A 24,952-nucleotide genomic window follows, 5' to 3' on the forward strand; every position below is an offset into this window, starting at 1 on the left:
TCCTCCCTCTTATCCCCCAATCTTCTGTCAGGGCCTCCCACTGGCATAACAGTGTTAAGCCAGCTGATATGAGAGCATGGGAAAGTCACAGGGATGTGGACTGTGTGACACAAAGCAGAGCAGAGAAGCATAGGGATGGATCTGAGGACGCATAGATCCAGGAATACGAAAGATGCTTTGTTTGGCTGGAACAGTGTGTTTGAAAAGCTCTGCACTGTTGCCCGTGGATGGGGCATACTCTTTCAGGTTATGCAGGGCACAGTGCCAGCACAAGCTATTATATAGCTGCTTGACTCTTGTAAACGCTGTAGTTTGCAACCCCTGCTTTAACTGATGTGCTCACTTTAAATAGGCGATGGAGGGCATTTTAAGAGTGGAGAAAGTATGGGGAAAGACATGGGGGATGGAATGGGATGCCACTGAAGCCAATTTCTACACTTTGTTAGTGTGGTCCACCAAAGTTGTAATTTCTAACAGACATAGCCCTTGACCCTTATATTCCATATTACAATGCAGAAAATGAACAGGTTTCAAAGTGTGTCTGTGCGTATCTCCTGTTGTGTTAAAATCTGTTTCATGTGCATCCAGAGTGGACCAAATTAAGCAGAATGATGTTCACATGGGCCCAGCTTCATTCTTTGTTAGTCATTACAGCTGTTTAGAGAGCCGACCAGTACATAATCACCCTTGGCCCTGCATCCTAATACTGACACTGATGCTTGCGTCTGTGAGCCCAGCCCACTCAGCCAGGCATCTCTCCATGCCCACTGTGGGGGAACCCAGAAGATGTTTAACAATGCGGAAAGGAAATGAGGATGTTTGAGAACTTTAACCAAGCCCAAGGGAAATGGCAAGGTTAGTCAACTTGGCAAGGATGGGCTGGTGAGATGCCAACTGCAGGCTTCGGAGGCTTCTTGCCTGTCTTACTGCAGTGCAGCCTGTGGCTGTGCCCTGCACACAAGGGGCTAGTGCAGGCCTGTGTCTGCCTGGAGGAGGAGGGAACACCTAAATTAGACAAGGTGCCATGTGGTGACCCGTGAGGGAGGCCTGCCTGCTTCTACAGTACGCAGACTGTGAGTCCTGTCCTTCTTTCAAAGCCCTCTCGTTAAAGTCAACTTGTCGTGTTCAAACACTTCCAAATGCAGAGAGCAGTACGAATTTCTGCTGTAGTTTGGACTTCCATCCTAACCTTTCTGACCGGGTGATTCCTGTGCTTAATTTTCACATCCCATTTCGGTCTCCTGTGTTCCTATCCAATTTTGCTCATCTGTCTCTACTACTTTAGGAAAGTCTCTTGCATTGGGGTGGCCTGGTTTAGATTGAGGAGAACAGGGTGTGGAGATAATTCAATCTGACAAGCAGTGACTGCAGGAGCCACAGCCCCAGGTGTCTCCGGGGCAGGGTGATCCCAGGAGCAGATTAAGCAAGCAAGGGGAGGGGACCTGTCAAACCTGTGGAAAGGGGGCACTCTAGGCCTGAGTTGACTCTGGGCAGTGGGAGCTCAGGCCCAGTGTTGCTGGCTTTAATTTTTTTTAGAGAAAACTTGGGGACGTCTGTGAAAGTTTTCAAGTATGGGAAATTAATTCTAAGTATTTTAAAACAGTGTATGGGGCATAACATCCACATCTATGGACAATATCCCGCCCAGGGGCCAACAGCTCGCCATCTTGGACTTGAGTGTTTCCTGTGCTGTTACCGACCCTGAAGTGAGTTCACTCACCTGTTGTGCAGCAAGCCAATTTCTGACACCGGGGGTGGTGGAAGAAAGTAGGAATTTTATTTTTGCGCAGCGCTGAGCAAGGAGAGAGGGCAGCTAACGCTCAAATCCCAAACTCCCTGAAAAGCTAAAAGGAAGGGTTTTTATTTGGGGTTTTAGGTAGGGGAGGGGGAGCATATGGCCTTGCTGGTCGGAGCTTTCCCACCAGCCTGTCTTTGGCCTTGAGACACTTGCAGAGAGGAGGGAGCCTGTGACCTTGCTGGTCAGCACCTTTCCCACCAGCCCGTATCTCTTTGTAGGAGGAGATAGTCCAGGTGCTTGTCCTTGATGGTGTCTGTCTCCATGGAGGATAGTGGATTCTGGATCCAGGAAGCCAGAAAGTAAGCAGGGAATGAGTGTTTTGGTTTTAACCCCATACATGCTGGGTTTAATGTGGGGAAACTGATATCAGGGTCGGTATCAGTGCCAGGCATGGGGCTGTGGGCAACACCACAGTGAGTGGGACAGTATTCTTGCCCTGAGGGGGCTTCACTGGAGCAGTGAAACCATGAAACCCAACTCTGCTGCAAGGCAGAATAAACCGAAGATGTGCTGTGAAGAGAGATTCCAGGAAATGCTGTGGGTGTCCCAGTGGAGGAGATTTTAATGAAGATTCTTTTCTTTATACAGTATTAATATGAAATATTAATTCCACCTTAAATAATCGAACTTCAAAATATAGGGAAACATTTATTCTGCTGTTTGTCATGTCCGTGGTGTGTGACTGGCTTAAAGGTGAGATCACTTTGATAATGAGGCCTTTTGGTGCTTCACTAAATAAATCCTCTTGAGGAAAGGATTTATATTTTACTGATTTCCACTCTGGAGTGTTACAGTAAAATTCCTGTGTAAATAGTGAAATAGGATTTTAAAAGATTGCTTTTTCTAGGCAGAATGACTAATGAGAGAGGTAATCCCTTAAGATACGTCCACATGCTCAGCAGCCCAACCATTCCATAACTCCCTGAATGTAGAGCTTGGCAGGTAGTGGCAAAGCCAGATGAAGAGGGAAGTGGTGGGGGGTGCTTTGCTTGGGGGCAGGTCCAGCTGGGCCAGATGGGAGGAGAGAGCCCAGAAGTCAGCGGGACGCCAGAGTCAGTACCTGGTGATTATCCCATTATCCCTGAAGCCCCCACAGCACTGGGATCCCACCTCTTCAAAGGCTCTTCACGTGCTTTGTTACAATTATCTGTACTCTTTCCCTCCAGCAGGCTGTGAGCATCTTGGGGCAGGGCCAATGTCTTCATATTCTAGTGCCTAGCAGATGGCTGGTATGAAGAGACATATTGAACGTCAGTTGAATGAATGAATAAATGATAAATCGAATAAAAACCTAGGCAGGTGTACAGCATCAGGGAGATTCGGCAGGAGGTGGTGGTACTGGCTGGCAGGTGGGTGGGGTGCCTTGACAGGCAGCGTGGAACTGGCAATGTGTGGAGACCCTGCCTGTGGAGAGAGGGTGAAGTGTAAGGCAGGCCCTTGCTGTAGGACGAGGGTGGGAGGAAACAAAGCATGGATTCAGTTAGCAGGAGGGAGGAACAGAGCACAGCTTCAGGGCAGCAGAGAGCAAGGGGAAAGAAAAGATGCTCTGGCATCAAAGACATTCAAGTTCAAATCTCAGTCCTACGTTTCCCTAGCTGGGTGACTGGGCAATAGACTTGACCTCTCTGTGCCTCAGTGACCACATCTCCTAAATGGGGCATAACTGCTAGGAAGATCAAATGAGACATTGTGTGTGAAGCACTTAGCACAGCGCCAGGCAGAGAATTATTTGTGAAAATATGGATTTAGGCTTCATCAGTACAGGATCCTTGCTGCTGAGACTTTTGAACAGTAACGAAGAGCTGGAGGATCAAGCTCAGGCATTTTGCAAACCATCCATGTTCTCCCCCTCACTCACCCCCACCAGGGTGTTGGGACTAAACATAGTATTTCAAAAGCTTCCTAGGAGATTCTGATACCTCCCTCCCCTAGCCCTCTCCCTCAGCCCACTTGCATTTTTATTTCTTTAAGTCACCCCCACAAAACCAGCGGAGGTCTCATCTTCTTAGGGGATTTGCCTAGAGGTGAAGCAGCCCCAGATTGTGTGGACTAAAAGGATATCTGGGCAGGCTAGACTGATACATCCATGAGACTCAGCATGCACAGTTCCTGGGGCCCATGGTACTTTTCAGGACCTATAAAAATGTTTTAAGTTCTTTTAAAATGAGAAGAAAAAAATGAACTTTCAGGTTGACAAAAATGTTTTAGTCTATAATATTAATTAATATAATCATCTTTATACCAATGCAGTCATAAAAAACTTTAATATGTTTTTAATGAAGGAGGTGGCCTGCAAAGGCCAGAGTGACTAGGTCCCACAAAAGTCACCTAGGAAAGTCATAATGCGGGCCTGGGGACAGGGACCCCGGCAAGTCGTTACACCAGTGTTTCTCTAAGGGGAATGGGAAGCGCCTGGAAAGTTTATCCAAATGCAGATTCCTGGGCCCCATTCCAGAAAGCCACATGCAGCCTGTGGTGGGCCCAGGAATCGCATTTTAATGGAGGCCCAGCTCATTTGGAAGCAGGCTGGAGGAGCTTTGAGGAACCTGGACTCCACTCTCAGTCGTGGTCCTCTACCTGGCGTTATGATTGGAGAGTGCTGGGAGGATGGGAGCCTGCTGTCCAGTGGCAAATCCATGAGAGCATTGGTCAACTCAGTCAAAAGTATGATCAAGTCAGCACACAAGTCAATCTGGTTCTGTCACTGAAACAACTCCTGAATTGATCAAATTTTCCTCTTGCCTTCCGCGAGTGAGGACCTCACTTATATATCTTATGCCTGTGAAGAGAAATGTTTGAAGCAGCTTTCCTTTAAACTAACTGTGGCCCCGTTGTGAGATGTTACTTTGCACTTCAAACCCAGCTTTAAAAGGTTATTTTACAAAATCATTATATGAAACTTCCGCATTAAACACGGGCATTACACAGACAGCTGATTTTCCTCCACTCGCCACGAATAAGCAGATTTCTTTAATTAAATATACGATTTTCTTTAATTACAGCGGTTAGTTTGAAAGGTGATAACTAAATAAAATTTTATCCTGCAAAATTTATAGAGTAAAAGCAACATTAAAATAACATTAACGTTGTAGGACAGACTCAGTGAGGGAGCAAATAGGCAGAAAATTGACAAATTCCTCACCTTAATGACTTGCTGCCACACTCTCTCGGGAGAGCTGTGATTCTTATCTGCATTTCTTTGCATTGGTGACTCTTTCCAATAAAATTCCGTAGTCTTTTAATTCTCTTATTTTGTTTCTACTGTTATTACTGCATGAATGAGTCCCTTTACCTTCAGGGTTTTGCAAAAGACTCCATCACTGAGATTTGAGAGGGACCCATTTGAAATTGAAGACAATTTCCATGAGTTGGTTCTGAAGCCAAAATCTAGATCAGAGTTTTCTCACTTAACAATTCTAACACTCTCTTTTCATAGGAAATATTTTGTAATGCCCCTTTCACCACCCTGAAATAAATTTCATAGATAATATAATCTACTTATTCATAAAATAATCAATATAATTCTTACCTGTAATAAAAGAAAATATGAGGTAAGTAATTTATAATAAATTGATATGTATTTCAAAAGGTAAATGCTTGGGCAGGACTTTATTAGGTGACATAATGAAGTTGTCAACTGCTTACACCTTCATGAAAAATCACATTGAATGCAAAATCCTGCTGTTGTGTTCTATTGGTAACTCAAATACCCAATGACATTGCTTTCATTTGTATTATTTTTTAAAAAGGACTTTATTTTTTTAGAGCAATTGTAGGTCCAGAGCAAAATTGAGAGAAAGGTACAGAGATTTCCCAGATACCCCCTGCCTCAACACGTGCATAGTCTCCCCCATTATCAACATCTCCCACCAGGGTGGTACATTTGTTAGAATTGATGAACCTACATTGACATGACATATTCAACCAAAGTCCATAGTTTACATTAGGGGTCACTCTTGATGTTGTACACTTTATAGGTTTGGGCAAATGTATAATGACCCGTATCTGTCATTGTAATATCATACAGAATATTTTCACTGCCCTAAAAATCCTCTATGTTCTGTCTACTCATCCCTTCCTCCTTCTCCCACTCATGGCAACTACTGATCTTTTCCCTGTCTCCATAGTTTGCCTTTTCTAGAATGTCATATGCAGTTGTCCCTTGGTCTGGGGATTAGTTCTGGGAACCACCACAGATACCAAAATTTGTGGATGCTCAGGTCTCTCATATAAAGTGGTGTAGTACAACAAATACAGTTAGCCCTCTGGATCCACAGGTTTTACATCCACAGATTCAATCAACCCTGGAGGATATAGAGGGCTGAGTGTAGTTGGAACTGTACAAAGTGTAGCCTTTTCAGGCTGGCTTCTTTCATTCAGTAATACGCATTTCAGATTCCTCCATGTCTTTTCATGGCCTGATAGCTCTTTTTTTTTTTTTTTAGGTATGAATAATATTCTATTGTCTGGATGTCCCACAGTTTATTTATCCATTCACCTACTAAAGGGCATCTTGGTTACTTCCAAGTTTAGACAATTATGAATAAAGCTGCTGTAAACATCCATAAGCATGTTTTTGTGTGGACATAAGATTTCAGCTCCTTTGAGTAATTATCAAGAAGCATGATTGCTGAATTGTATAGTAAGATTATTTTAGTTTTGTAGCAAACTGACAAACTGTCTTCCAAAGTGGCTGGACCATTTTGCATTCCCACAGCAATGTACAAGAGTTCCTGCTGCTCCACATCCTCACCAGCATTTAGTGCTGTCCATGTTCTGGATTTTGGCTATTCTAATAGGGAGGTAGTGGTATCTCATTGTTGTTTTAATTTACATTTCCTTGATGACATATGATGTGAAGCATCTTTTCATATGCTTATTTGCCATCTCTATATCTTCTTCAGTGAGGTGTCTGTTAAGATCTTTGGCCCATTTTTAAATCAGGTTATTTGTTTTCTTATTGTTGAGTTTTAAGAGTTCTTTGTATATTTTGGATAACAGTCCTTTATCAGATGTGTCTTTTGCAAATATTTTCTCCTAGCCTGTGGCTTGTCTTCTAATTCTCTTGACACTGTCTTTCACAGAGCAGTTTTTAAATTTAACGATGTCTAGCTTACCAATTATGTATTTCATCAATCACACCTTTGGTGTTGTATCTAAAAAGTCATCACCATTCCCATGATCATCTAGATTTTCTCCTACGTTGTCTTCTAGGAGTTTTATAGTTTTGCACTTTACGTTTAGGTCTATGGTCCACTTTAAGTTAATTTTTGTAAAGGGTATAAACTATGTGTCAGACTTATCTTTTTGCCTGTGGATATCCAGTTGTTCCCGCACCATTTGTTGACGAAATTATCTTTGCTCCATTGTATTGCTTTTGCTCCTTTGTCAAAGATCAATTGACTATTTATGAGGGTCTATTTCTGGGCTCTCTATTCTGTTCCATTGATCTCTTTGTCTCTTCTTTCACCAATACCGCACTGTCTTGATTACTATAGCTTTATAGTAAGTCTTGAAGTTGGGTAGCTTCAGTCCTTCAACTTTATTCTTTTCCTTCAATATTTTGTTGGTGATTTTGGGTCTTTTGCCTCTCCTTATAAACTTTAGAATGACTTTGTCCATATCCACAAAATAACTTGCTGGCATTTTAATTGGGATTGCATTGAATCTATAGATCAAGTTGGGAAAAACTGACATCTTGCATTCATGTGATTTTCTGAAACAATGAAGGATGTTTTAGTCAGCTAGGGCTGCTATAACAAAATATCACAAACTGAGTGGCTTAAACAACGGGCTTTTATTTCTCACAGTTCTGGAGGCTGGAAGTCTGAAATCAGGGTGTCAGTGTTGTTCGGTTCTGGTGAGAGCTCTCTTCTTGCCTTGTAGATGGCTGTCTTCTTGCTGTATCCTCGCATGGTGGAAGGAGAAAGCAAGCTCTCTTGTCTCTTCTTATAAGGGCACTAATCCCTTCAGGAGGCCTCCACCCACATAACCTCATCTAAAGCTAATTACCTCCCAAAGGACTCATCTCCAAATAGCAATTGAGGGTAGGGCTTCAACATATGAATTTTTAAAGGGACAAAATTCAATCCATAACAAAATTCTTATGGTAAAGTTCCAAATAAAGGAAAAGACATTTCTTTCCTCAGTTTCTCTGGTAGTTGTGTTCCTGAAAATGCAGTGTATATCAAAAATGGTGCAGAAATAACTGTGTCTCCATAAAAAACAGTATTAGGTTCTAGGCTGAGATAATTTTAAGCATTATTTCACCCTCATGAATGGAGGCTTCTTCATTATGTAAGCCACTACCCTTAATTTCTCTGCTCACTAAATGCCAGTAGCATCAAAGGTGCTGTCACAGGTTTTCAAAACTCACCCCACTAAGAATCACTGAAATAGATGAAAAAAGGGAGAGCACATTTTTAGCATAGAACAGAAAAGGGAAGGGAGGAAGTGGGGAACTAACACCTATTTAATGCCAGAGCATAGATCACAAAGTTAGAGATTCACTGAGACTTTGTTCTCAAAAGCTATTTCTTTTTTTTTTGAAGAAGAAGATTAGCCCTGAGCTAACTGCTGCCAATCCTCCTCTTTTTGCTGAGGAAGACTGGCCCTGAGCTAACATCCATGGCCATCTTCCTCTACTTTATATGTGGGACGCCTACCACAGCATGGAGTGCCAAGTAGTGCCATGTCTACACCCGGGATCCGAACTGGCAAACCCTGGGCCACCAAAGCGGAACGTGCACACTTAACTGCTGCACCACTGGGCCGGCGCCTCAAAAGCTATTTTTAAAAACTGAATTTGAATGCCAATGTACTGCAATTTTCATCACCTCCTTATTGCCTTACATCCACTCTACTTTATTTATTTGCCTTACCTTCCAATCTTCTAACGATATTTTTGTTGTTTCTGCTGGTCTGTGGTGACTCAGATACTGAATCTCCATCCACTTGTTTAATCTCTCTAACTGCACATGCAAGTAGTTCTATGCTCTCCGTTTTACAAATGAAGAAACCAAGGCTCAAAGAAATTAAGTAATTCATCCAACATCACACAGCTTGTATGTAATAGAGTCAAGATTTAAACTGTATTTATTTGAATGCAAAAAACCATGCTCTTTCTACAGCAAGTTCACCTCTGATCCCACATCTGGCTGTGAGGATGCAGCTCTTCTGAGTTGATCTTGGAGAAACACCCTTCATGTGGACTTTGAAAATGGTGCCCTGATTTCTGACACTGATATCTGGGACAAGTGAGTGGTGGTCCCTGGACAGGTGACACATGATCATGGGTTTGATTATTCCAAGGGACACCCGAAAACATTGAACTCGCACTGCATTTCTTACCTGCTGAGTTTATTCACTCCTGTTTAAGCAGCCCAATAGCATCTATAAAGATTTTTCTCCACAGTGTATTCCTGTAAGTAAGTCGGTTATCAAATAAAACCTTCCAACAAAGAGCATGAAGACACACCATATCAACAGTCCTCAGTGAGTGTCTTCCTTGCAGGGATCCTGGTGAGACAAAGGCACCTGCCATCGACAACATTGAGTTTGCTCAGGGTCTTGTGACTTAAGAGGCTTTGGATGAACTTGGGTTTGCATTTCATTTGAACAATCCCAGTCTTCTGATTCCATCCTAAGGAATAACTCATTGGAATTCAATAATGTACCGCAAAACATGATAAACAATCCATTTCCCTGGGTTTTTCTGTAATTATCTTTGGGAGATAAATCTCACAGGTATAAGAAGGCAAGGTTATAGGATGAACTGGATAGTATTTATCTGTCCTGGCATTTGGGGCAGTAATAACTATAAAATTCATTTATTGAATGCCTGAGCAGTGCCAGTATTACGATACTAGAATGACCATGTTTGTACTTTGTGTCCTTGTGTCCCTGGTCACAGCTGGCTGGACCATGTTGGACACCTGACCCGATTTGAATTTACTCTGGGAAGTTGGAACTGTGACTGTGAATGGATAGTCAATGACTGTTCATTCTTGGACTTGGAAGATATTTAGGGGGAGGTGTGAGAGAGAGGGTATCTTCTCCCACATGAGGGGAGAGCCATAAAGAAGAATGAGGTCCAGGACCCAGAAAGAGGCAGAGGTGGGAGCCTTGCAGCTCCAGAGAGAGAAAGGAACTCCTTGAAGCCCGTCAGTTGTTGGTTTTAGTCTCACAGGGGGCCCAAATGCATGTACAGCTTTTGGGAGTAAGTGAAACCACTAATATTTAAAATAAATTCCCTTTTTTGCTGAAGTAAGTCTGAGAAATTTTCTACTGTGTTCAAGCAAAGAATTCATGACTAAAACAACTAGATTCTTTAAATATATCATTTTGTATAATCCTTTCAACAACCCTTTGGAGTAGGTACTATAATTTCTGTTTTACAAATGAAAAAACTGACACTCAGAGCTGTTAAATAACTTCCCCAAGGTCACACAGCTAGCAAATTACAGAGCCAGGAAGTTAAGCCCACAAAAATTCCTTGTGCATCTCTATGTGTGTTAAAATAACCCCTTATGCTTGTGTTACTCTTTATATTTCCAAAACACGTTACATTGTATAATTCCACATTATGGAAAAGGCTATTTTACAAAGGGAGATATTAAGGTATGGGAGAGTTAAGCAGGCAATTGAATCTGAACTTCATATATTCATATATATGTGTGTGTGTGTATAACCATTTCAATTTTTAAAAATTGAAATTATTAGCAATATTTTGTACATATAAAGAAACATGTAAATAAGGTATAAAGCCAAAGAAACGAAGACCTATGCAGACCTCTCTTAAGTGTGAAGTGAAATGTTACTAATATGATGGAAACCTCCTATGTTCCCTTCTTGATCATATCCCACTCCCCAGTGCCCTGGGACAACCAATATTCTCATCTGAATTTATCATTTTCTGGCTTTTCATTACAGTCTTATATAACCCGTGTATCCTCAACAATATAATGTTTAGTTTTGTTCTTGAACTTTGTATAAAGAAGTGCTGTATGTATTATTGTTCAAGTTGCTTCTTTCACTCAACATTATGTTTCAGAGGTTTGTCGTGGTCGTGCATGTGAGGGTGTTTGACTCATTTTCACTGCTATAAAGCATTCCATTGGATGAATACAGCACAATTTATTCGTCCGCTCTCTGAGTGAACATTTAGGTTTTTTCAGGTCTTTTGCAATTATAAGCAATGGTGATGGGAAGTATTTGTGCCCTGGGGCACAGGTATAAGCCATTCTCTAGAGTGCCCTCTTAGGAGTAAAACTTGCTGGGTTGTGGGATATGTGCCTCTTCAACCTTACGATAAAGCATTATCCAAATAACAGCATAAGCAAACTGTTATCCAAAGTGGCTTACTGTTTATATTCTCACCAGCAGTCTATAAGAGTTCTTACTACTTCACATTCTTGTCAACTCTTGATATTGTTTGGTTTTAAAATTTTTGCCAATTTGGTGGGTGTGAAATGGTATATCAGTTTATATCTTTTACCCATTTTTCTGGTAGCATGTTTGTCTTATTCTTATTGATGAGCTCTTTTATATATTCCGGATATATGTGTTAATGAATTTCTTCTACTTTGTGGCTTACATTTTTCTTTCTATTGTATCTTAGCAAATGGAAATTCTAAATTTTAATGTAGTCAAATTTATCTATAGCTTCCCTTTGGTTTATGGTTTTTTGTGTTAAGAAATTTTTTTCCTCCTCTGCAGACAAAAAAAATATTTCCCCATATCATTTTCTAAAATGTTTACAGTTTTACTTTTTGTATTTAATTAGTTCACATTGAGTTTGTTTTCGCATATGGTGTGAGGTTGGTTCTAATTTTTTTTCCCCTGTTGTAACCAAATATCTAGGATTATTTATTATCCTTTCCCTACTAATCTGAAATGTCCTTTACATCATATGTCTAGTTTCCATATATTTGTGTTTCTCTTTCTGAATTTTGAAGATTATTTTATTGGTCAGTTTGTCTGTGTGTATGTGTGTGTGTATTCACCTACATATGTGTGTAGGTTTAGATTGCCACAAAATCCAGTAGAGTAAATTCCCTTACCTTCTTTTGCTTTAAGAGTGTCGAGGCAGAGACTGGCTAGCTGTTCCCCAAACCTAATTCCACTTTGCCTTGGGCACGCTGCTAGACTTCAGTTTCCAGCCTCTCTTGCAGTTACATGTTTCCAGGTGGAGCAATGTGTGTCACTGCTGGAATAAAGCAGTTTAGAAGCAATTTCTCTCTGTATTCTCTCCTCACCGGCCAGCTAAATTGGGGGACTTTGAGTCCAAAGGACCACACGGAAGATTGCCAGCTGATAAGAATGGCAAGTCCACCCATGTTAGACTGTTACATGAGAAATAAGACAGCCAGCAAAATATTGGATCTAACATGTTTTTGTTATAGAAACCAACAATACTCTAATTAATACTTCTATGATGTTAATTTTGGCCTTGATCTTTAGTTGAGAACTTTTGAATCAGCTTTACAGATGCATATACACACTAATCTGTCAGGATTTTCATAGAATTTTATTAAGTCAGTGGGAAAAATTGATATATTTATGATATTTAGTCTTCCTATCTGTGATTATATTTTTCCACTTATTTAGGTGTTTTATAATGCCATTCCATAAAATTTTATAATTTTCTCAAATTTTATTAAATTTATTGCAAGTTACTTTATACTTTGGTTGCCATGGCAAATTGCATCTTTTTAAAAAATGATCCTCTTTTTCTTATTTGGTTCTTGTGTCTAGAAATGCAATTAATTTTTACATAGTGATTTTGTGTGCTATGACTTTGCCATACTCTTATTAAGTACAAAAATTCCTTTATAGATTTTTTTGAGGTGTTCTATGTAGAAAATCATATCGTTTGCAAATGAAGATTTTTTTCCTTCTTTTTGATCCCATATATTATAATTTTTCCTTGTCTTACTAAACTGGCTAGGACCTTCAGCACAATGTGGAATAGAAATGGTGCTACAGGGTGACCTAGAGTTGGTTCTTATTTTAAAGGGAATGTTTCTAAATTTTCAAGCTGAAGAATGATGTTTGCCATGGGCTTTTGGTAGCTATCCATGATTGGGTTGGGATAATTCCCTTTATTTCTAAGGTTCTAAGAATTTTTATTAAAAATATTGAATTTTATCAAAAATTTTCCTTTATCTATTGAGACAATCATACATCATCTGTCTTTGGCTATAGTAATGTGGTGAATTTTACTGACTTAATGTGGTGACCAACATTTCTAACATTAAGTCAAATTTTTGGGATATGCCCGACTTGGTCGTGATGTATACTACTTTTTAACTTTTTGTAGATTTGGTTTGCCAATATTTTGTTTAGGTGTATTGAATCTATCTTTCTGAAGGAGATTGGTTGCCCTTTTCTTTTCTCATGCTGTCTCATTCTCTTCTCCTTCAGGCACTGCAATTATCTAGATACTCATATTAGGTCTTGTCGTTCCATCCTCCATGTTTCTCAACATCTCTTTCATATTTCCCGTCTCACGTCTCTGAGCACGCTCAGTAGAAGTCTTCCAGGTTTATAATTTTCTGTTTATCTGTGTGTAACCAGTTGTTTAACCCAGCCATTTTTAATTTCAATCCTGTTTTTTTATTTTTTAAAGTTTTATTAGGTTTCCCCCCACATCTTTCTGGCTATTTTTAGTAACCTCTTTTCTCTTTGTTCATTTTTTATATAACATATTTTATTTCTTTGAACAATTTTATGCACAATTTTTCTATATTTATGTGGGATAATTCTACGTTACAGTGCTTTGGGGATCATATATCTTATTTGTTTGTTCATTTGTTTGTTTCATTGATTCTTAGTCATGGGAGCCTGGCTGGTCCTCACATGGGTGGTCATGTTTTTTATTGTGAATTTATAGTTACCTGAATTTAATCTGAGTTTCCTGAGAGGCCAAGGTCGCCCTGCTTTCCTCCAAAGACAATTTGTGTTTGCTTTCAGTTAAAGCCCAGAGGTACTACCAACTTTGTTCTCTTTAATTCCTCGGTTTGGATTTTTCTGGTCATGAAGATAATATAAAATCAATATCCACACCCATGTGGGGGCAGGTGCATGGTTCCCTGTACACGCAGAAGAAGATGTGGTTATCACCATTATTTCTAACAGAGCTATGGCAGAGACAGGCAGGTTTCCTCGTCGACTCTTTGTGCTGCAGGCAAAGTATTATTTTCCTGGCTTACTCTTCCCTTTCAAGGCTCTGGCTGTGTGTGTGTGTGTATGTGTGTATGTGTTAGTGACGAGAACATCTCAAGTCCTGAGATTAAGCTTTGCTCAATCTTGGACAATCCTAGTCTCTAGTTTCCTACATGGCCAGTCATTAATTCCAAATTGCTGAATTCTTGGTAAAGGCATTTGATTGTTTACTGCCCTGATCTTATTCACTTTCACTTTGTTGTTGTTTCCTTTTGGTTTGCTTGTTTGTTTTTGCCCTTGGGGATTTCCCATGGCTCCATTTTTGTCAGCTCAGCAATGTTTTAAACTTTGTTGTAATTTATCCAATATCCAGCTCTTTTTGGAGTGGGCCATTTTTTTCTTTTTTTTGGTATTTAGTCCCCTTTCTTGCCAGAAACAGAAGTCCCATAGCACCGTTTTCTTTTCTTTTAACCCTCTTCTCTAGTTAGCACGTGGATGAAATGCAACTGTCCTTCCTGGGTCAGAAGATCATAGTTTGGGAGTTAATCAAGAGGGACCTGAAAGTAAGGAGCTGCAGATGCAGGTCCAGTCGATGAGAGCCCAAAGGGGAAGACTGAGTAAGGCTCTCACAGAGTTCCCCACGTGCCTCGGCGGACGCAGGAAGAGGCCAGCGGTTCAGCACCTGCTGGCAGGTGGCTGGAGGCTCTTTTCCCCCAGAGGCTGTTATGGAGCTCTCTGAGTTGGTCTAGCTGCGTGTTGTTGGTTTGCTTTGCTTATATAGCAAGTCCCAGTTATCAGCCTACTCACCTAAACCTTGGTGGTCTGTTGCCTCTTAAACGGAGCAACAAATCTCAGAAATGGCCTATGTGTGTGTGTGTTATACAACCCAGAACGCCCAAAATATTCAGGTTAACAGGTGGCCTAAAATAAATTCAGCGCTTTTCCAATCTCTCCTTTATCTTGAAGTTCATTTTTTAAAATCAAAATGTGTACCTATGGTAATCATAAATAGCTGATTGTGTTCACTCGAAGTGGAAGGAGGGGGAAACTAGAAGAATACAGAAGTGGGATGCACTGGAGGCTGGTCTTGATTTTTTTTCAACCAAATAGGTTTTATGAAAACAACTATGAATAATTTTAGAAAGGTATTTTGCAAGGCTAAGTTTATTCTTTCTTAGTTTTTGAAATATACCTTGTTATTTGGTGAGATTTTCCATTACCATTTTCCACTTGGTGAGAAATAAACGATTGTACCTTTTTGTCTACCCAATTCCCTTGGAAGTACAATTCTGGCATCCAATAACAATCCAGCCAATTCTAGGAAAAGCTTGTGAGGTAGAATTGAGTTCAGTGGCTAACAAGAGTAAGAGGCAATTAATTAGAAATATAGCATACATTTTGCAATTTTACTAAGGAAAGATTCACTATCCAAAAGACTGGCTGAATTACAGACAGTAAGAAAACTAAAAACAAGTGATTCAGAGTATACAGTATTAAATCCTGGGCTGGTGGAAGCAATTTTCACTAGCTTTTATTTACTAAATTCCAGTCTGTTTGAAAAGGGGAGATGGTGATGAATGTGGATTTGCTTTTGCTGCCAATTTTAGGCATAAAATCTTTTTAGTACCTGGTAAGGGTGATAATAAAAATAATTCTATATGGTGGAGAATGTGGGTTTGTGTACAGCTGGCCCGCAGTTACCTGTGTGCGTGTGTGTTTGAATACATATACATATGGATGTATGATTTAGTCCCCATCACAGGGTCATCTTGTAGGCTCTGCTACTGCATACAAATCTCACATTCATCTGTCACTGAGAAGATATTAGTAAACTGCTTATTCTCTGCTTACATTGCAGTGCTCCGAGATTATGTGCTCCGAGTGATGTACAATGCACATATCTTTACAGCAACAATGCAACAGCTGGAGAAAATGGTCAAAACAAAGCTTTCGTGCCATGTACATAGCCCAACTGCACAAAGACCCTTATAATCTAAGGAGACCTGGAGCTATTCCTGTACAGAAGGGTAACTCAGACCCACTCCAGGGGTTTATCTCTGAAGAGTCATCTGACCAGTTATTACTCCTGTAATAACAGAATCCGAAGTCCTCACCCCTTCTCCAATGCTCTCCCTTAGGTTGGCCTGATCCTAGAGCCCTCTCCCCAGGGATGGTCACTCATCCAAGGGGCTAGCAGTGAGAGCACAGCAACAACAAGTTCTCAAACACTTTTTAGAAATAACCAAAGAATCTTAATTTTATAGATGAGCCCGCTCCTCACCCCCATGAAGCCCAAGAATAATCCCATCAGTCATCTACACATTCTATCTGTTCAAATGTGGGTACCCCAAAGATGAGACAATCTGAAGATTCAGTTCAGCCTTGTTCTGAATGTTCAGTCTTCTTTTAGTTCACTGAACACATGCTAGTATTTCAACCTTCTCTGGCTTTGCACATGATGTCACTCTGCCAACAATGCCCTCTCACTTTTTCACTTAGAAATCTCCTATTCATTCTTCAAAGTCCATCCTCCCCTATAAAACTTGCCCTGATATTTCTGACAGATAATTACTTCTTCTCTCAGTAAATTCTGTGCCTTATTTATCTCTTATTGAAAATGTTATTCTAAATTTGTTATTAATTTATAGTTAATAATTATTAATTAATAGCTTGTCTTACCCACTACTCTATGAGTTCCTTGGTGTCAAGGACTTCCTCCTACCACTTTCATACCCCCGTCTCTATTACAGCATATATTTGGCATATAGCACAGGTTCTTGAATAGAATTGAATCTCATTACAACAGTGGAATTGTCTGTGTGTCCTTAGATAGTCTGATGTGTATTTACCAGTCCTGGAAAGCGCTGCTCCAATCTTCAGACCTCTGTTCTATCCATCTAAACCTCAGTTCATAACACAAAATGAAGGCAGCCCACAGTAGAGAACATATTCTTGCTTCTGACTCTCTCTGGTCTCCCACAGATGTGGCTCATTAATTTTATTACTATAAACTGTGAGATAGGGAGGTAGGTGTTATTTATGGTCTTGAGTTGAGGTTAGAGGCCATTTCCAATCATTAGGTTGCCCACAGCTCAAGTCCATGGCTTTCTGGGGGCACTTTTACCTCGGAAGGGCCACAAATAATGCTTTCCAAATAGGATCCAAAGTCTAGGTTATCTTCAAACAAGGTGAAATCTTTCTAGACCTACAATTAAATATATTTATCTTTCTTCTTTTTTCTCTGGACTCCACTGTCTAAAACCCACTGTGGTTAAGCTGCTAGTTGATTAGACTCTAAGATTTATAAGCATTTTGGTGGATTACTGATACTGACTTTTAAAGAGCAAACTATTCCCACCAGTAACTGGAATCCCTAAAGGTAATATCCGCTATGGATTCACAGCTTGTCAGGTCCCTGGCCCTAGGGACTCAGTGTTTTGTTCTGCCTCAAAAGGCGATTGGGTGAGATAATGTTCTGTATTAGAAAGCTTCCAGCTAAAATGATCTTTAGTTAAAAACAGGCAATTAATTGTAACCATTCACCAATTATTCATTTTCTTAAAGTGTTTTTGTATTTTCTTTTGCTTAGTTTTTCAGGTGGACTTTCAAACTGTTTCGTTAAATTTCAAGGGAAATTAGCTGTTATGATGATTGTAATATGATTAAGAAAACAAAAGTTTTCTCTTTTTTAAACACATCTTCCTTCCATCTTTCCTTCCTTCCTTAATGAAGGGCCTTGGACCCTTTGTTAAGACAAGTAATGCCGAGTACTCTCAATTAGTTCACAGTCTGGTGGGGAAGAGGTCAAATTAAAGGAAAGCAAGTGATGAGGTTGAGGGAGGGCTTGAAGAATGGCCTGGAGGCACAGAGGTTGGGCACCTTACCCCATTTAGGGTGTGGAGAGAAGTGGTCAGGGAAGACTTTAGAGAGCACTGACCCAGCTTCTCCATCTTCTACCCTCAAGGAGACACTCTGAAGCATGCTCCAGGCAGGAGGAATAGCAGGTACAAGCGCAGGGAGGCCTAGGAGGAAATAAGGATATCTCTGTCTTGAGAGAGAGGGATTGACTCATGTTACAAAATCAGTAGATTCTAGAATAAGTCCTGAATGATAACTTAGGACAGGAGGGAGCAGACATTAAAAACAGTAACCAAAGCCAGAGATTGGTGAGGAAGATTCTTGGACCCAGATAGTGCTTCTAGGCAAAAAAATCAGGAATGCAGGCTGAATCAGGAGAACAAGAGGGCCACATGTAAATGTGAGCTCTGAGAAAGAGCCTAGTATATTAACAGTGAGATGGGATGTGGGTCCATATTAGGGTTCTGTAAGTCAGGTCCCCTCCGGTCTCTGGATTCCCAGCCCTGGTCCAGGGTTATTCACACATCCTAACAGAGGGAGGGTGTGATGATGAAGACTGTGGCAATGCCTCCAGTTGCTATGGAATGTGAGTATCTCAGGGCCTGTGGCTGGGGCAGAGGGGGGGTTAGCACACAGATGAGAGTGAACAAGGTAGTAGGGGTGGCAACCAGACATTCTTTGAATGGAACCCACTTCAAGGTTCTAATTATACTCTGCAACGCTTTTCTCCCAAGGTCAAAGCAAGTTTCCTCTTGATCTTTGTTATTTCCTGCTAGATTAAAAAGCTTTTCGAAATAATAAAATTGTGGAGCAATACTGGAAAAATCTTGAGGGCAGGCATATCCCTGACAGGAAACTGCCTTTATGTTGTCTTTGGAAACCATTAGTAGGCTTGATGGATGTTTGGGGGAAAAAATTGTCATGCAGTGATGGGTGCATTGTATACTAGTGGGAATTCTTAAAACGTTAAAGTGAATAATGAATTTAATTGGTCATAAATAAATGAAATTGAAACAGGTAAAAGTGCTAAGACAGGGTAGCTCCCTAAACCTCCACAGGGTAAAAGGAGCTTGTTTGCCCTATCTAGGACTGAGTAGCAACTGTAGTCAATTCATGGGATTGACATTACGTTCTTCTTTCTAAAGAGGAATTATCTCTTGTCACCTGCTCCTAATCTAGCTGGAGGCCCATGCCATGTCAATGGGAGCCTGGAGACTTCTATGAGAAATTGCTGTTATAGGGTTCACATCAACCAGAAAAGAGCCTTTTCAGTCTGCCTGGTCCACCCTCCACCCTAACTCATCCAGAAAGGCGGGCAATAACACTTATGGATGATAATGATATTATTGTATTGGCACTGAGCATTGCTTTACCATGACATGGGTGGTTCCAAGAAGGAGGAATGAACCTGGTGTCTAAGGCATACTGACCAAATATGCTATGCTATGTTATGCTAATTATAATATAATTTATAATATACCTTCTATTTTCCTATAAAACCTCAAAGCTGATTATATCAAAAATATTTATGAAAGTACTGTATCAGAATCTATGTAGAACATAGAATTGAGGCAAAGGTAATCTTTGCCCACAGGAAGGTTATCCTCTTGCTAGAGAGATAAGCAGTAAACCGCTTACAGAAGTTAAACTTTTTTTTTTTTTTTTCTGAGGAAGATTAGCCCTGAGCTAACATCTGTGCCACTCTTCCTCTACTTTATGTGTGGGTCACCACCACAGCCTGGCTGATGAGTAGTGTAGGTCTGTGCCTGGGATTTGAACCCACAAACCTGGGCTGCTGATATGGAACATGCTGAAATTAACCACTACTCTATGGGATTGGCCCCAACACTTTTTATTTATTACTATTTATAAAGACAAAATGAAAGCTCAAAACAGTAGTTTAAAACATCAGTAGAAGAAATGACTTTCTAGTGAATTCTACAAAGGTCACAACCCGGCAGACCAGAGCTATCTTTATTTGTCTGGCATAGTGCATTTTTTTTCTTTTTCTTTGTTTTAATTAAATTGAGATGCCTTTAGGGGAGACGGTTTTCTCCAGTTTTCCCAATTACCCATTTATGCTGCCTGCCTGGCTCCTGGAGGCAGTTGAGTTGCATGTTCAGGTAAATAGTTCAGAGGAACTAGTTCCTAGATCAGGGGGAAAAAAGAACACTTTGAGATGAGAGAGCAAACAGGCAAATATGGAAAATCTGGGCCCTAAAGGGTGGGTAAGATTTGGATAGATAGAGAGTATTGGAGAGTACTGGGGGGATTGGGCAATAAATCCTCCTCCTCTAACTACTGAGTGTCATAATGATTGACATATAGACACAGGTTCAGGTAGGGACCCAATCTGAGCACGAGCTTTAATAGATATGCATCAGTCGGGATAGGTTAGGTTATTCTGTGGTAAGAAACATCTCCAAAGTCTCTGTGGTTTAATGCAACAACAACATTCATTTCTTACTCCTCCACATGCCCAATGCAGGTCACTCCTCTGCATGCCCCGTTGTAGTTACACAGGGACCCAGATTGACAGCAGCTTCATCCTGACATGTGTTTCTAGGATTACTGCTGCTGTGAGAGGGAAATAAGGTAGGAAACTCCCTGGATTTTAAGGCTTCTCCTTGTATTTCATTGGGCAAAGCCAGTCCCATGGTGAAGTCTAAGGACATAGAGAAGCACAGTCTTACCATGTGCCTTGAAGGAGGAGAAACAGCATTTGTGGACAGCCCTTACGACTACCTCCCCGGTGGAACTGGATTGGAGGATGCTGCTGAGACCCAAGGCCAACATGGTCCTGCTCTACTCCTCCCCCAAGGTTTGACCTGGGGAAGAACAAAGAAGACGCTTTCCCAGCCCACCTCTCTCCCAGCTGGGCACAGAGAATCTGAGAGAGAGAAAGAAAGAGAGACAGAGAGAAAGGCAGACTGACACCATTGTAACATTTAATACACGACTCTGCTTGGTGTCAGACTCTTCCATCCCCCCATCAGATAAATATCTCTTCCTCTCAGGGTGGGGAGGAGGGTGGAAGGACATAAGTCTGAAGACAGAAAGACAAAGCCTATAAGGTTATAAATCAAGAAAAAAAAATGTATATATCTATCTATCTGCCAAGAAGGCAGCATCTGGGAAGGTCTTATAATCTCCATTTAAAGGAAACTTGAGGCCTGGAAAGGCAAAGAAAGGAGACAGATTACCCTTCCGGGAGTGGTTGGAGCTATAGGCTCAGAGATCCTCTGGGGAAGTTGTCTGAGAGGGTATAGGTCCTCAAACCTGGGCGTGTGGGCTGCAGGGGAATCATATTCCGGATCCTCAGCTTCCATATGGCCTCTTTTTAAACATTGATCTGCCTGAGAGCTCACCTCTCCCTTTCACAATTGCTCTTGTCCACTTTTGAAAAGAAAAGCATATATTTAACCCATACTGAATTTTACTGTTTCTTTCTCTAGGATGTAAAGACCTCTGGAGCACTAAAACAGAGGGACAATTAGGGGACGTATAGCTCCTGAGGGAGAAACTTGGGAAAGAGAGTTTAGCTGAGAAGTATTGAAATGAGCTGGTTACACAATCATGGCCTGACACCCATCTTCCTCCCTCCCTCCCTCTCTCCCTTCCACCTATCTGTCAATCTATGTATCAGTTGATCTATCTATCCATCTCATCTATCTTGAAGTTAGAATTTAGAAATGAGATGTTTCTTGCAGAGACAATTATTAACATGTTGGGTTGAATTTTAAAAAATGAAGCCACACTTTTTGTTGGAATGCAAACTTGATCGGGCTGGCTAGTTTGGTGGTGAAGATCACCTCACCTGTGACGTTCTATGGCAGACATTTTCTGTGAATTCTTGAGTTAAATCTGCAGTTCTAAGGTTTTCATGAAAATATATTTAAAGCACACACACACGATATGCAGCCTGGAAATCACGTGCTTTTAAAGTATTAACCATATGATAAACATTTTAGATGCAAGCTTGAAAGTTTATGAGGGAGTATAAAAAGTTTTTTAAAAAGCCTTTTACGGGGCTGGCCCCATGGCCAAGTGGTTAAAGTTCTGTGCACTCCGCTTGGGTGGCCTGGATTTGCGGGTTTGGATTCCCGGTGTAGACCTACTCCATTCATCAGCCACACTGTGGAGGCATCCCACATAAAGAGTGGAGGAAGATTGGCACAGATGTTAGCTCAGGGCTAATCTTCCTCAAGTTAAAAAAAGAGGAGGATTGGCAACAGATGTTAGCTCAGGGTGAATCTTCCTCACAACAGAAAAAACAAAACAAAATGTCTTTTAGGGAGTGTGCTAGCAAAAAAACCAAATTATATTTAAAGACCACTGTCTAGGCTTCTTGGCATAGTCACAGGCCTGGCTCCACTGTAGGCTGAGGAAGCAGTCTTCTGGGTAGTGGTTTTGCAAACACAGACTTAGGGGGAGGGAAAATGGAGAGGGTGGCCCAGAAAGAGAGAGTGTGAGGCAAGGGCAGTAGGGGGACAGGGAGAGGTGAGGGCCTAAAGACAAGTGTCACTAAACAGTCCTCAGCAGCTCCCGCTGGGGTGGTGGCTGCTGGGCTAATAAGGCCGAGGTTCCAGGCCTATTGTCTGAAGCCCAGAACTTCCCTCTGGCTGCTCAGATCACACCTCCGCTGCCTCACCATGGTCTGTGCTGTCACAGAGAGGAGCAGCAAAGGCAACAAGTTTGTGCCTTAGCCAAAATCCATTATCACTAATATAAAAATAGCTCCAAGCTGGCACTCCAAAGCTGTAACGTCAGGGACATATCTGAGTGAGGAGAGCAGCCCTTAAAAATAGACTTGTGAAAAGCACTTTGAAAACTCTTGTTGACGACAAGAATGGGGAGCTGGGTGTCCCCATGGTGCCTGTGTCATCCTACTCCATTCCCTTGCAGTTTTCTCAAGAGTACAATTCACCCCTTGCTCCTTCAGGGAACTCCCAGAGACAGTGTCACCAGGGTAAAGAGCAATTCCGAGGAGAAGATGACAATATCTGAGTGTGGTCCATGCTCAGAGGGGGCTGCTGGGGAGATGCTTTCATCATCTTAATTTCTGTGGAGAAAATATTTAGGTGGATTGAATATAAGCAAACCATGAAGAATATCTTTAGCGGGGTATTTTTTCTTGTCTTTTTACTTTCACAAAGGAAACGTAATTGGAACATATTAAGAAACACTGATACCGACTTCTACTGTGAAGTAAAACTGGAAATGAAACACGACTGAGGGGCAAAGGGGTTGTCTCTAATTAGCTGGAACGCTGTGAAGGGGAGAGGCGGCGGTCAGCATGTTCCTTTGGTGTTGGAGTTCTGATTTGCTCTCTTACGCCTCCGCTGTCTGCAGGCCTTGGGGTCCGCGGTGCCATCCTTGACCTCTGCTCTGAGGTTGGCAGCACTGGTTTGAGTTGGAGCACAGAGCAGGATTAGAAACTTAGACTTGAGTCAGCCAGACCAGGGCTCAGGACTCAGCTCCAATATCACCCGGGACTTATCCTCTTAACAATTGTTATTAATAACATCTTCATAACAATTGTATCTTCTAACACATTTGTGGAGCGCTTAATCTGTGCCTAACGCTATGCTAAGCTTTTTATACCTTGTGTAATCTTCCAAAGAACCCTATAGAATCAATTCTAGTATAAGGAGACTGAGGTTTAAATAACGTGTCCCTGGGTGCTATGTCAGATTCCAAAAGCCACACGCTGCCCCCCTGGGCCCTGCTGCCCGGGTTTTCCTCGCTGTGCAATGGGAACAACGTGAGTATCTCTGTAGTAGGTTGTGGGATTCAACAAGCCAGTGTGTGTGAAGCAGGTGACATAGTGACTGCCATTTTATTGAGTTAATAATAAATGCTAATGACTGAACATGGTGACCACTAATATTTATTGCATGGTACTGTGTGCTAACCATTGTTCTGTGTGCTGTTTGTGTATTTTCTCATTTAACCTTATCTTCCTAACAGCCCCATGAAGTAGGAACCACTGTTATCCCTACTTTACAAATGAGGAGATCAGGGCAAGAATTGGTTAAATAACTCGCCCAGGGTCACAAAGCTAATCAGTGGTAGGGCTGGGATTTGCACCCATGCCATTTGGCTCAAAAGCCCAAACTCTGATTAAGCAACTCTATCTTTATTATTATCACAGTAATAGAATGTATTAGTCAGGGGTCCCCAGAGAAACAGAACCAATAGAGTGTAGGTATATGTATAAAGATATTTATTATAAGGAAGTGGCTCATACAATTCTGAAGGCAGGCAAGTCCTAAGATCTGCAGGGCGAGTCAGCAAGCTGGAGAGCCAGGAAAGCTGATGATATAGTTCTAGTCTGAAGGCCAGCAGGCTCGAGACCCAGGAAGAGCCAATGTTTCAATTTGAGTCCAATGGCAGGAAGATGTCCCAGTTCAAATGCTATCAGGCAGGAAAGAATTCTCTCTTATTTGGAAGAGGATCCACCTTTTTATTCTATTCAGGCCATCAACTGATTGGGTGAGGCCCTCATCCAATCCAAGTATAAGAGAATCAGGCCCACCCTACATAGGGAAGAGCAATCTGCTTTACTCAGTCTACTGATTTAGATGTTAATCTCATCCAAAAACACTCAGAATAATATTTGACCAAATATCTGGGCATCCTGTTGTCCAGTCAAATTGAGACATAAAATTAACTATCAGAAGTCCACCCTTGGTTGACCTGGCTCTCATACGCATCCCCTTAAACCAGACATAGTCTCCAAATGAAGACAATAACAAGGTCATAATTTTTCCTGTGTTCTTTGATCCATTCACCTTTTTCCTTTAAGAACGATATATGGACCTTTTGTGACATAAGTCTATTATAGAATACAATTATTTGTGACTGTGCTTGTTTGCCCCCCAATCCTGACTACTCCTCTATGACAAGGACTGGGGCTTTCTTACCTTTGATGCCCCCACTTAGCACAATAAGTGTTTGTAAACAGAAATGAAGCCTTCTTATATGCTAGACACTACACGGATGCTAGAGTAAGACAGTTCTTTTTCTTGTGAGTATAAAAATGGGATGGAGACGATGCCATATAAGCAAATAGTGAGACTGTAATCATGATGCAGTAACAGAGGCATGGTCAATGTTTCACAAGACAAA

At 41.2% G+C, this 24,952-nt stretch overlaps 1 protein-coding gene across 10 annotated transcripts in view; it reads left to right on the top strand.

The window, feature by feature from the left end:
• THSD7B (thrombospondin type 1 domain containing 7B) overlaps positions 1–24,952 on the top strand; it is a 1,030,427-nt gene that overhangs the window by 84,298 nt on the left and 921,177 nt on the right. The gene's annotated exons all lie outside the window — the stretch shown is intronic.

Source organism: Equus caballus, chromosome 18 (genome assembly GCF_041296265.1).
Source record: "Equus caballus isolate H_3958 breed thoroughbred chromosome 18, TB-T2T, whole genome shotgun sequence".
In the NCBI taxonomy this organism is placed as follows: Eukaryota; Metazoa; Chordata; class Mammalia; order Perissodactyla; family Equidae; genus Equus; species Equus caballus.